The following is a 13,878-nucleotide window of genomic DNA, read 5'->3' on the forward strand; positions in this document are numbered from 1 at the left end:
GAGAATGAAGTTTAAAATATTTCTTCTGTTGCCAAAACTACACATATAGAGAATTGTTTATATTTTTAAGATTTTCCTTCGGCATTCAGGTCCAGTTTTGTCAGACAATAAATATCATGGTAAGGTTGGCACTTGGCACACACACCTGTAACAGGTGAGACGGCTTACCTGGCACCTCCAAATATAAGACTTCACCTGAGCCTCACATTGACCTTGTAAGGTCGGCAGGTCAACTATTTATTTTTAATTAGTTAATTATTTAATTTTGGCTGCATTGGGTCTTCGTTGCTGTGCGCGGGCTTTCTCTAGTTGCAGCAAGCGGGGGCTGCTCTTTGTTGCGGTGTGCGGGCTTCTCATTGCGGTGGCTTCTCTTGTTGCGGAGCACGGGCTCTAGGCACATGGGCTTCAGTAGTTGCAGCACACGGGCTCAGTAGCTGTGGTGCACGGGCTTAGTTGCTCCGCGGCATGTGGGATCTTCCCTGACCAGGGCTTGAACCTGTGTCCCCTGCATTGGCAGGCAGATTCTTAACCACTGCGCCACCAGGGATGTCCCAGGTCAACTATTATAATAGCAAAGATGGAAGGAAATCTCATGAGCATTTAATTTCCCAAGATCCTTTTTTCTACTTATTGATTAGATTATTAAAACACCTGAAGATATATTAGGTTCAAGATGAAGGGAAGTTAAAAATCTGCTAAGATGATCCATCAGCCACAGCAAAGCTTTCCCCTACCTTTTGGGACAGTCCAGTTGAAGGGACACATTTCCACAGAGATGGCTGTGGTTAGTAGAGTGAGTACCACCTTAATTAGACGTGACCCATTCGTCTAAAGGAATCTGAGAATTACGGCAATTAGAGTCATTCAAGCAGGTTCCTCAAACTACAAGCCAAGCTAAAAGGTGCCTCGTCAGACAGGCAGGTGTGCAAGAGCTGACAGGACATGCCGGCTCACGTATAGCACTACGTCTACTCACAAGCCTCCTAGGATGCATTTGAACTTCACAGGCTAGAAGTTAAAAGGGGTTTTAAGTGTTCATTTAGGTTTCCCTTCCAAACGGCTCTTGGAAAAGACAAATCCTGGAAACTGTAGATTTCTTTAAATCTCCAGGGCAGGAGGTTACACACAATCCCCCCTCCTATGACTTCTCCTTTTCAGATAAGAGGCTATTTTAAAGTAGGTGCCAAAGAGGTACTTCTAAGGGTTTGTCACCACCACAGCCCGGCACAGTGGCTGGAGGGCCCAGGATCACAGAGCTCCCTGGGTCTGACTGCCCATCTCAGTGTGGAGTGGGATGTGGGCAGCCTTCTTCCGGCATTTTTGGAATTCTTTTCTGGAACCAAGGCCCCACTTTGGGGAAAATGGCTCTTGATGGAGTTGCTGCTCACGGGGGCCTCTGGCGGGGTGAGCAAGCAAGCTTCTAGCCTGGGAAACACAGAAACAGCCTAGGTACAACCGAGGGGCCGAAGCTGTCTGCCTTCAGTGCCTTGGGCATTGAACAGAAATAGTACTTTCTATCTTAGGCACTAAACTCCGTATGAGGTCAGAGCCCATGGCCCTGAGAAGGGTGCTGTTAGGTTCGTACTGACTCCATAACTACTGGGTCTTCTCCCTGTCACAGACCAGTTCCTCCTTGTCCTGTGAATTATTATTATCATGCTGTTCTGTGTGGTTGTCATACTTGGACATGGCATGCACAACAACTCCAGAAGTTAGGAGGGCAAGGACTATTATCCCCACCTCGCTGCTAGGAAACCAAGGGTGAAATGAAATGATTGGGCCTGAGGACACTCTGCTGGCTGAGGACACTTGGCCCCACCCTGTGAGCAGTTCTCTTTGCTTTATGTCATTGACCCACCCTCCTTCCCTCCTGTGCCACGTGTCCATGAGGCCATGTGATAAAAGAACTGACACCGATAGGATGAGATCAAAAGTGATTCCCCCTTGGTCTCTCTTCTTTAAGATCTTTCTGGAGACAGTATCTTTAAGTGTTCACTGCCTTGGTAAGAATTTGAGGCTGGAAAGGACAGCATTTTCTTGTGGCTTTTAGGGATGATGAAAAGCAGTGAGTAAATGTGCACCTTTAATTTTCTTGTATAAGATGTTCAGGAACACACTACAGGTCTTTCGGCTGTTCAGGAAAACTGGCCCAGGTACTAGGATTCTGCCCTGTGTTGGGCCAGGGGGACTAGGTGACAGGGTATGGGCGCTACATCGGTTAGACAGAGGATTGTGGCCTGTATGGATGGAAACCTTCTGCCAGAACACTGTAGCTGTTCAATTATAGAGTCATTCAGGATGTTTCTTGTGGATAATGGGACAATTATCGCACATTTTATTTCCATTTTACTGGATTGGAGCATCGCTTTGGTGACTGGAAGAGCAGGAATAGTTTGGGGGACGGTTTTGAAGTGCAGTGAGACAGGGTGAGGAAAGAAGAGCAGGCAGGAGTCAGTGGACCCTTTACCTAAATGAGCCGTGGTTCAGAATATGCACGGCCGACAGAATTGCTTTCCGAGTCTGCCGATGAAGAGAAAGCAAATAAATCCCGAGGACTGTTTCTGAAGTCTTACCCGTTACAGGGTCAATCACTCGAGGCACTGGCTTCCATTAAACTGGCTCATCCCAGTAGTCTAAGATTCTACCAATCAGGAAACCATCATTTTCCTGACCTCCGAAAACTGGAAAGCGAAAAATGACATTCCCCAGATTTGTACGTACCTAGGGTTCTGGATGCAATGAGGTGAAGGCTATCTTCTTTCAGTTTGGGGCACTTTTTTTTTCTGCTGGCAGCCAAGACTGTAGAGAACCCTATATATACCCTCTAGATGCTGTAGGGGCAGCGGGAACTAGACTCCAGGCTCCAATGTCCAGCAATTGTGGTGATGTTGCTTCCCAATAACGGCTTTTAATTCCCTGAATTGCAGCAAGGATAACGCGTTCTTGAAGTCGGGGGGCCCTGCCTGTGGCGAGGAAGGGGTGCCCTGGGGGATGAGTCAGGCAGTGTTCTGGAAGTCAGCTGTAGGAGCTCAGTCTAGAGCCCACTCCTCCAGTTCTTCTGTTTTCATAAGCACTTCATTCCCAGTGTTAAATCCTTTCTGTTTAAGATCTCTCCAGTGGTTTCTGTCTTATGCTAAACTTGTTCTGATATGCAGGGTACCAGGAAAAATAGGAGAGGCCTTCAGTAAACATGGCCCATTGACATTTTTATTTCAGTAATAAGGAAAGAAAATCTAGGAAAACAAAGAAGTTACTAAGGGAGGACATTTGAATTAGAGTAACAGTTCTCTATAATATTAAATAGCAAGAGAATTGGAGTGGTATCAAATTTAGGAAATGAGGCACACTCCACTTAAAGATTCATAATATGTAATTGCCTGGTACAGACTCAGAGAAGCTTGCAATAAAGAGCATGCTTAATTTTGTTTACCCTTGTATTTCCCAAAGTCATTCAGGGTGACAGTCATTATTTGGGAAATGCTAGTTTACTTCAATTTGAGGTAAAAAATATAGTCTTAATAACTATTCTTTTTTTTTTTTTTTTTTTTTTTACAAATTTAATCAGTTATACATATACATATGTTCCCATATCCCATCCCTTTTGTGTCTCCCTCCCACCCTCCCTATCCCACCCCTCCAGGCAGTCACAAAGAACCGAGCTGATCTCCCTGTGCTATGCGGCTTAATAACTATTCTTAAAGTAGATTAGTACTTTGTAGTAACTTACTAAGGAAATACTTGAGACACACACACACACACAAAATCATGATTTAAAAAGCAAAGACAGGATATAGAAGAAAAGTCAGCAAGCAGTAAAACCAATAAAATAGTGAATGTTGAACTAATTGTTAATGTGGCTACTAAACTTAAAATGCATATTAAGCAAAAGTCTTGAAAGGAAAGAAAGTAAAATGCTAATAATAACTATAAATGTAAAATCCTCTAATATTTGAACAAAAAACTAAGAAGTAGGAAAGGAGGAATGAAGAAAGTATGTTAATTTTTATATTCTACACTGAGGGGGGTCAACAGATTTGGATTTGTTCTTGATGCTGATAGGAGAATTTAGGAAATACATACATACATACATATTTAATGCTTAAGTAACAGAAAAGTATTTGGATTAATAGCTTTTAAATAAAGAGAGAGAAAGAAAGAAAACCTAATAGAGAAAAAATATCAAGAAATTCTAGCATTAGATGACAAACATAAAATAAAACCCAGTATTAACACCTGTAAGTGTAAAAAGCAAAAACACTTACACTGGCTTTTAAAGAAATCCAAATATATGTTCTTTATAAGCAATCTATCAAAACCAAAATCATATAGAAAGCATAAAATAAATCAAGGGATAGACAAAGATATCATGAGAAATGCAAACCAAAAAGAAGTAGGAGGTCTTGGTATCAACACCCAAATAAAACTCAAGGTAAAAAAAAATTAACTGGAGAAAAAAAGGGGATCTTAATGTTGCTAAAAATTACACAGTGATGACAAAGGGGAGAGATGCCATTGTCTCCCTCTCTGAAATAGGAGCTCCCCACCTCTCAGAAGTGTTAAGGCCCAAGCCTTCAGAAGTGCTTTCCCCTTTGCTCTCCTATGTCCCTTCCAAGGGATGCCTCATTTGATCAGTGAAATCAGAAAAGGATCATGTGTACTCATGGACTCCACTCTTGGCACACTTTCTTAGAGCCACCTACCTAAAAGCACAGTGAGTTCCACATGGAAATCTCCCTGGAACATAGAATGATTCCATTGGCGAGTGGCTTTGGAGAAATCCAGCCCCTCCTCACTGAAGCCACTAGAATGAAGAGTGAAACAGTGTGCTTGCTCTGCAGACATGGCTTCAGGATCTGCTCCCTGGCGTGCTCTGCCAACCTCACTATATAGAACCACCCCAACTATATAGAAATTCTGGGCTACTGCCTTTTCTGTCCTGGCTACTCCGTTAATGACTAAATGAATTCAGTGAGTAGAGGAAGGTCTATTTTGGCTAGAAATCCAAGCTAAATCTTCCAATTCAGCTTAGTATGCAATGAAGCTAATATTTTATCCCAATCTGATTTCTGAGTATCTTTACCAATTAGTTTATAAACTAGAAAGGAGAGAGCTGTGGGTAATTACACCCTCCAAACCTCCAAAATGGGGGCCATTAACTTTAATGAAAATATATTAAAGCAATATATAAGAAGAAATTGACAAAACCACATCTATAAGGGATACTTAAAACACTCTGTTTCAATCCTTAACTGAACAGAAGGACAAAGACTACGACAGGAGATAGAGAATTTGAACAAATAATAAGAATATGAATACATCAAAATTTGTGCTCTATTAACAGAGAAGATATGTTTTCTTTTCATATATTTATGGAAAAATTTACAAAATTTGATCATATACTAGCCCCAGATAGAAACTCAATAAAATTCAAAAAGGGACAGTTCTTCCTGCTATATTCTCTGACTGTAAAAATAAAACTGAAGATTAAAAATACAAGCAACAGTAAAATAAAATTTTAAATGAATTTAAAATATTGAGTAATCCTAAACTTCTGGTCAAAGAGACAATTCAAATCACAGTTTCAGAAAGTTGAAATAAATTACATCACATGCCACCTGTGCACCTTACATCCTTCTTGGTTTCACCTCTGATTCCATCTGTATCTGAGACAAATACTTCCACACAGGTTTCAGCCTGTTTTTTGCAGATAACCGTGCCCCTCAAGGGTGGGTCATACTCAGTACTCATGTATTCTCAACCAGGACGTGTGGGGAAGTTAAGGCCTCAACCAATGGGGATGGGAGTCAGTGGAGAAATAGTTCTTCCTTTTGTCCTTTGGGGAGACAATTCTACGACACTTTCAGTACAGTCCCCAGAATGTCCCTATGGGATCAAGGACCACTTTCACATAATGATCATCAACTCAATAACACATAGACACCTTAAACGTCCCTCTTTTCCCTGTTTCACTCTCCCTGGTCTCTCTCTCCTGATCCTGGTATCACTTCCCAAATAAACTACTTGTACACAAGCGCTTGTCTCAGGCTTGCTTTTCCCTTTCCCAAGAACACAAGGTAGGTCAAGCATGGTCCTAGAAAGCTCACCCTTGGGATGGTATCTGGAACGCAATTCACCAGGCAGATGGCAATAAGAACCCCACTGTGGTGAAATGAACTTCAGGTAACTGCAAGAGGACTGAGAATATCACCATGAAAGGACTGCTGCCTATGAGCACTGAGTATATTTACCTATAGAATTAAGACTAAAGCAAATGCAGAATAGGGTATCAGAACAGAGTGTAAATGTTTTATGTCCTGATATTATGGAAATTATTAAACTTGGGAAAGGAAGGGAGAAAGAAATAGGAGCTATTGTAAGAACATTAATTTCTTCATCTGTAATCGTTTAGAGTTAAAAGATATCATTTAAAGCTGATGACCCAAGAATCAGAAATATAGTAATATTTAACAATACAAAAAGAAGATATTATCAGCTAAAATTTGTTGTTAGAGAAAAGGGGACAGGGGGAAGAAATATGCTAATTTTTTTAACACTGCAGGGTAGGAAATTAATAGATATTGTCCAAAGTAGTAGAAGACTAAGTAAGGGTATTAGGTAGTAGGGAAAAAAACTCATAAACCTTTCTTAATATCAGAAAAAGAAAACACACACACACAGAGGCATATACATGTACAAAGAAAACAAGCCACATACTGAAAGACATTTTAAAAACTGCTAAAATAGAGTACATAAAATAATACAGTGGAAAAAAGATCATCTGAATATCAGTAAATGTAAATTTAGTTTATACATTGAAAGAAAGATGTTCAGATTAGATCACAAAATAATCCCCAACTCTATGCTTTATACAAGAGGCATATCTAAAACAAAACCATCTAGAAAGGTTCAAAATAAATACTAAGCAAACACTTCCCAAAATAAAAATAGGGTCAGGACCTTAATATCAAAAAAGGTGGAATTCATACCAAAAAGCAGTAAACAATACACACAAAAAAGGACTTTTTTAAACCTAATGGGCACAATCCACAGTGAGTGTATACTTAAGATTATCTTTCATGCACCAAATAATGCTGCTGCAAATTTTATAAAGCAAAAATTGCAGAACCTACAAGGAGAATTAGAAACACAGTCTACTAATATCGTTCACCACATTATTAGACCAATCATATAATCCTATCTATTGTTACCAAAAAAGCATTTGGAAAACAAGTGAACAATCATTCTTGATTACAAATACTCAAGTAAAATGGGAAAATATGATAATTTGCTTAACATGGTAAATCTATTTCAGCCCAAAAGTCAGCATCATGCTTAAAGGGAAAACAATAGAAGCATTCCTACCAAAAATTATGTGCAAAACGAGTATGACCACTGTCCTGACTATTATATAAAACTGTGCTGGAGGAAGAAGCCAGTGCAATCAACCAAGGAAAAGAAATTAGACACATGTGGAATGAAAACAGATAAAACTACCGTAATCAACATGATCACAAACCTGTAAAACTCAAAGAGTAGCTTTGACATATACAAATAGTAATCAGATAAAATATATGATATGAAAGTAAAGTAGCTATTTACAATAGCAGCAAAAAGATTAAAAACCTAGGAATGAACTTAACAAGAAATGTGTGAGACCTTTACAAAAACAGTAACAACAAAACTTTAAAACATACTGAAAGATACAAAAAAAAAATTGAACAAATGGAAACACATACTATATTCTTAGATAAGTCAGCCAAATATTAAAAGCATCAATTTAACACAGTTTTAATAAAAATACCAAAAAGTTAAAAAAACTAGACAAAAATGATTCTAAAGTTTTTAAGGCAAAAAGCAGTATATATCAAGCAAAACTGAAAAACATGAGGTGAGTAATGGGGTGGAGGGTCTAGTACCACTAGATATTAAAATATATTTTATAGTTTCAAAAGTTAAAACAATGTAATATTGGCAAATGAATAGACAGACAACCAAAGGAACAGAACAGAAATACCAGAAATACATTCAAATACATAAAATAATTTAGTATATGATAAAGGTAGAATTTCAAATCAAAGTTCAAAGACGAACTTTTAACAAATAGTGTCAAGACAACTGGATAGCCATTTTGAAAAAAAAACTATGTTGAAACCCTGCCTCACAGTATATACAAGTATTGATATAAATTCTTTCGAAAATGAGACTAAAAAATTGTTAGATGAAAACAGAGGATTCTGTTACAACTCCATGATTCAAAACAAATGACTGATAAATTTTACATAAAAATGAATCATGCATGGTGAAAAGAAAAAAACACATAAGCAAATCAAAAGACAAGGGATAACCTGGGGGAAAAGTTTCCAAGGCATATCACGGGTAAAGAGCTAATCTTCCTAATATGTAAATAAATCCTAGAAATAAAGAGTAATAACCTAATAGAAAAATGGAAAGATTATGAACAGTCAGTTCAGAAATGTAAATGGCTCTTAAACACAATCCCACACTTACTAAGGGAAATGCAAATGAAAACCATATTGAGAGATCTTCAGAAAGGCAAAACAGGCACTTACATTGCTGAGTGTGTAAACTGGTTAAAACCATGGAGGGTTAATACTGTAGTATCCATCAAAATAACAAATTATATATCTTCTGGCCCATCAATTCCACTTCTGGGACTTTGTCCAAATGAAGATATACTTAGATATACATAAAACTGACGTACAAAGTCATTCAATGAAGCATTGTTTGTAATAGCAAAGACTGGAACGATACAAATGCCCATCAATAGAGGACCAGTAAATTAACTCTGGTTATTCATCACAATGGAGTACCGTGAAGCTGTTTTTTAAAAGTAAGGATGCTTTCTATGTAATAATGTAAAAAGATCATTGTACTAGTTTCTCAGGGCTGCTGTAACAAATCAACACAAACCGGGTCGCTTTAAAACAACAGAAATTTATCCTCTTACTGTTCTGGACATAAGAAGTCTGAAATCAAGGTATTGGCAGGGCCACATTCCCTCTGAAGACCCTAGGAAGGACCTGCTCCATGTCTTTCTCCTAGCTTCTACTGGTTGCAGGCAATCCTTGGTGTTCCTTGACTTGTAGGCATCACTTTAGTATCTGCCTCCAACCTCTTATGGTGTTGTCCTCTAGATTAATGTTTGATTGAACAACTGGGTACTACAGCTAGCCAAGTTGACACATAAATTTAACCATCACAATCACCAAGAAATATATTAAGTGAAAAATAATTCAAGATACACAGTAGTATGTAAAATATGCTACGTTTTATTTACAAAAGGGTAAGAATAAGAATTCATATTGCTTGTATTTGCATAAGTTTTGGAAGGATTCTCGTGGTTATCTGTGTGCATGTGTAACTGGTTAGATTAGGGACAAGGAAAGGAACCAGAATTTACTATAAACCTTTTCATATTATTTTAATTTTTGAACCATGGAATGCATTACCTAGGCAAAATGTTTAACTTAAAAAAAGAAGCTGCAACAGTGAGATCTGTGGTACTGATGTAAGAAAAGGCAGATCATTAGAACAAGATACAAAGTCCAAAAATAGACACACACACACACCCCGTTTAATTTTTTTTCCTATCCGTATTTTTGATTTCCTCAGTGAACTTGTTTCTTCTGTGGCACTAGAGAAACAATTAAATGTCCTTAATCCCTCGGAAAGTTTAGCAGAGACAAAGGAGGATGGACCAAAGCCTTTTGAGAATCAGAGAATTCATCTTCACAGAAATGTTTAAAAACTGATAGCCTCTCCTATTTTTTTTTAAAAGATACATTTCTTACTTTGAAGGATTTGAAGGGCGAAAGAAAGGAGAAAGGTCCAGCAACTTCATTATCTGTACAGTTCATGTATTTATGAAACTCAGAATTAAAAGTGAGAACTGATCTTTAGGGAAACTGACACGATCATCTCTGCTATTGCTGACGTTTGCATTTGCATCTTTTACATATTTCGTAACCCTGTGCAGACCCATGGCTACGAATTCCAGACATGTGTGATTCAGTCCCAGATCAGTGTTTCTGGTGTGGCTCTTCCTTCAGTTTGCCGGACATGTCCATATGGACAACAAACTCAACATACTTAAACTGCAGTCACCCACCCCACCTCCTCCGTCACACACCTGCTCTTTTCAGTCCCCATTTCAGTCTGTGTCACTATCACCTCCTCAGTGACTTGGGGCCTCTCCTCTCTCCCCCGCTCCTGTATCTAATGGATTACCAAGTGCTGTCAATTCTCTCTTAAAAAATAACTCTACAATTCATCCATAGTGTAGTCCTATTGACGCTCTCTTGTTATTTCTATTTTTCCAGTTTTATTGATATAATTGATATACAACACTGTATAAGTTTAAGGTGTACAGCATGATGGATTGACTTACATGCATTGTGACATGATGACCACAATAGGTTTAGGTAACATCCATCATCTGATATAGTTCAATAAGAAGAAAAAGCAAAAAAAGGAAATTTTTTTCCTTGTGATGAGAACGGTTAGGATTTAATCTTCTGAGAACTGTCGTATATAATGTAAAGCAGTGATAGCTGCAGTCATCATGTTGTAGGTTATATCCCTCATACTTATGTTTCTTGTAACTGGAAGTTTGTGCTTTTGACCACCTTCCTCCAATCCCCCACCCCGCTTCACCCTGCCTTCTTTGGTAACCGCATACATCATTTTTTTCTATGAGTTTGTTTGTTTGTTCGTTATTAGATTCTGCATATAAATGAGATCATATAGTATTTGTCTTTCACTGACTTATTTCACTTAATTTCACCTAGCACAATGCCCTTGAGGTCCATCCATGTTGTTGAAAATGGCAGGATTTCCTTGCTTTTTTATGCCTGTTTTATTATATCTGTATATCTACAGATACAGCTACAGATATATCTATATAAATATATAACTATAGATATACCTATAGTTATATCTCACAACTTCTTTGTCCATTCATCCATCAATGGACACTTAGGTTGTTTCCATGTCTTGGCTATTGTAAATGATGCTGCTATTACACGGGGGTACAGATATCTTTTTGAGTCTGTTCTCATTTTCTTGGGATCTAGTCCCAGAAGTGGAATTACCAGGTCATAGGGTAGTTCTATTTTCTATTTTTTGAGGACCTTCCATACTGTTTTCTACAGTGGCTGTACCAGTTGGCAATCCCACCAACAGTTCACAAGGGTTCCCTTTTCTCCACACCTTCGCCCGCATTTGTCATCTCTTGTCTTCTTGATGGTAGCCATTCTAACAGGTGTGAGGTGATCTCCTATTGTAGTACTGTTGATTTGTATTTCCCTAATGACTAGTGAGGTTGAGCATCTTCATGTACCTGTTTGCCTTATGTATATCTTCCCTGGAAAAATGTCTATTCAAGTCTTTTGCCCATTTTTAAATTGCATTATTTGAATTTTGCTATTGAGTTGTATGAGTTCTTTATATATTTTAGATAGTAACCTCTTATCAGATATATGGTTTGCAAATATTTTTTCCCTTTCCATAGGTTGTCTTTTCACTCTGTTGATCTGTTAAGAAATCTGCTCATTGTCTTACGGGGTTTCCCTTATATGTAACTTCTCACTTTTGCTGCTTTTAAAATTGTCTTTGACTTTTGACAATTTAGCTATAATGTGTCTCAGTATAGCGTATTAGGGTTCAACCTATTTGGATCCTTTGGGCCTCTTGGATGCAGAGGTCTGTTTCTCACCACAAGCTTGGGAAGTGTTCAGCCATTATTGCTTTAGATATACTTTCTGGCCCTTTCTCATTCTCTTCTCCTGCTGGAATTAGCTTCCCTACCCAGGCTCATCAGCTAAGTATCTCTAAGGCCACTAATGTTCTTTGTGGTCTTGACTCAAGTCAGCCTGCACCCCAGTTTCACTGGCCGAACAGGTGCTACGGACTTTGCTCTGGGGGCCACCGGTTCTGCCCACTCACCTGCCTGTCAGCTCAAGAGTTGCTGGGTTGTGCAGCTTTCAGATGTTCTTGTCAGCCCTTCCCGTAAGATAGGAGTAGGTAAAGACCACACTCTCTGGTGGGTGGGGCTGTGACCCAGACTTCTGCCTGGGTGGGACTGGGAGAGCCCAGTTCAGGCAACTCCCTAGTTTTTTCTGAACAGGATTTCCGGTAGGGAAGCTGGGGGAGGAGCTAAGACTCAGCTCTTCTGCTGGGCGTGGGCAGACCAGGCTCCAGGGCTGGCGGATCTCCTCATTGGAAGACCCGAATTAGGCAGACTTGCACCCCACCAACTTCCCTCGTCAGACTGTGCCAGCAAATGGGCTGCAGAAGAGCAAAGCTGCTGGTTGGGTTTACTCTTTGGGCTCTGCAGGCAGGAACTCAGTCTGCCAAGATCCGAGTGCTGCTTGTTGGAAGCCCCTCCTCCCTTTCTCCATCACAATCAGATTCCCAGTGGTTGAGCCCACAGATGCTCCTGTGATCCCCATGGGGTGAAACCAGAGTAGGGGTTCCCATGAAGTGACCCCCGGTGCTGGCGGTGCTGGACGTCACCGCTGTGTTCTCTTTTGCCACTGGAGGAGCTGTAGGCACGGTGCTGTGCTGGCCCCGGGAAAGGGCCATGTGGTCAGCGATTAGCTGTTCCTCTCACCCTTGAATTCAGTCTGTCTTGGTCTGTGTGGTGCAGGAGGTGCTTCAACGTCACTCCCGTGTTCTGAGATTCTCTGAGTGATGTCTTATTCTTGCATAGTTGTTAGTTGTTCTTCTTGTGAAAGGGAGTCAAATCAGGTATGACCTATGTCACCATCTTGGTGATGTCATTCTCTCATTATTTCTTTCTTTTTTTTTTTTTTTGCTGTATGCGGGCCTCTCACTGCTGTGGCCTCTCCCGTTGCGGAGCACAGGCTCCGGACACACAGGCTCCGCGGCCATGGCTCGCGGGCCCAGCCGCTCCGCGGCATGTGGGATCTTCCGGGATCGGGGCACGAACCCATGTCCCCTGCATCGGCAGGCGGACTCTCAACCACTGCGCCACCAGGGAAGCCCTCTCTCATTATTTCTGATGTGCAATTCCTAAACAGTTTAATCCATTTTCCACATTAGTATAGAAGTTATTGCTCCACAATGAAACTCTTATGTCATCAAAAATCCTCTTTTGACTTCTATTAAGTTCCATTTTGTATCATAGAATCTCCATAAACTCTTGTTAAATGAATGAAGAAGTGGACAACTGGATGATAGGCAGTGAGTAGATTTAGGCACAGTTATTTTCAGACTTATTAGCCATAAAACAATTGTTAGAAGAAATGCCAGCTAGGTAACCCATTTGCTAGAACTTAACCTCTGAAACTGTCCATATCACATCAAACTATTACAGATGAAGTTATTTTTCTAAGTTTCTTGATTTTATTTCATTAAATCAACCAAAGACAATGATGGCAACTTTATGAAATTCTGGAATTGAAAAGACCAGTAAATAATAATCATAATAATCACAATAGGATTTTTGCAGTACTATAGACACAATGGAGATGTATCTCCTAGTGGTGATTTAAAATTCAGAATTCAGCTCCAAATCCATATATGTTGTGCAACACAAAGGAATACTCTCCCTCAAAAAAAGTGACTAATTCTCATCCACCAAATTGTTTAAAAACACATTCTTTATAAGTGTACCTGCACACATTTCTGTAAAGCTAAAAGCGTCCAGAGATATATAGTGCTCATCTTGCTATAAATTTAAATGTAATCCTGACCTGTATTTTTATGAATTAATAAAAATTTTACTTGGGCAATCTGGGTTTTGCAGTTAATCAAGAGAATTGTACCTTTAAGAGAGTATCCTAGCAACCTCTCAGCAGCTAAGGAAAGACCCAGCTGACAATATACACAGATTTA

The sequence above is a fragment of the Mesoplodon densirostris genome, chromosome 12 (assembly GCF_025265405.1).
Source record: "Mesoplodon densirostris isolate mMesDen1 chromosome 12, mMesDen1 primary haplotype, whole genome shotgun sequence".
NCBI lineage: Eukaryota > Metazoa > Chordata > Mammalia > Artiodactyla > Ziphiidae > Mesoplodon > Mesoplodon densirostris.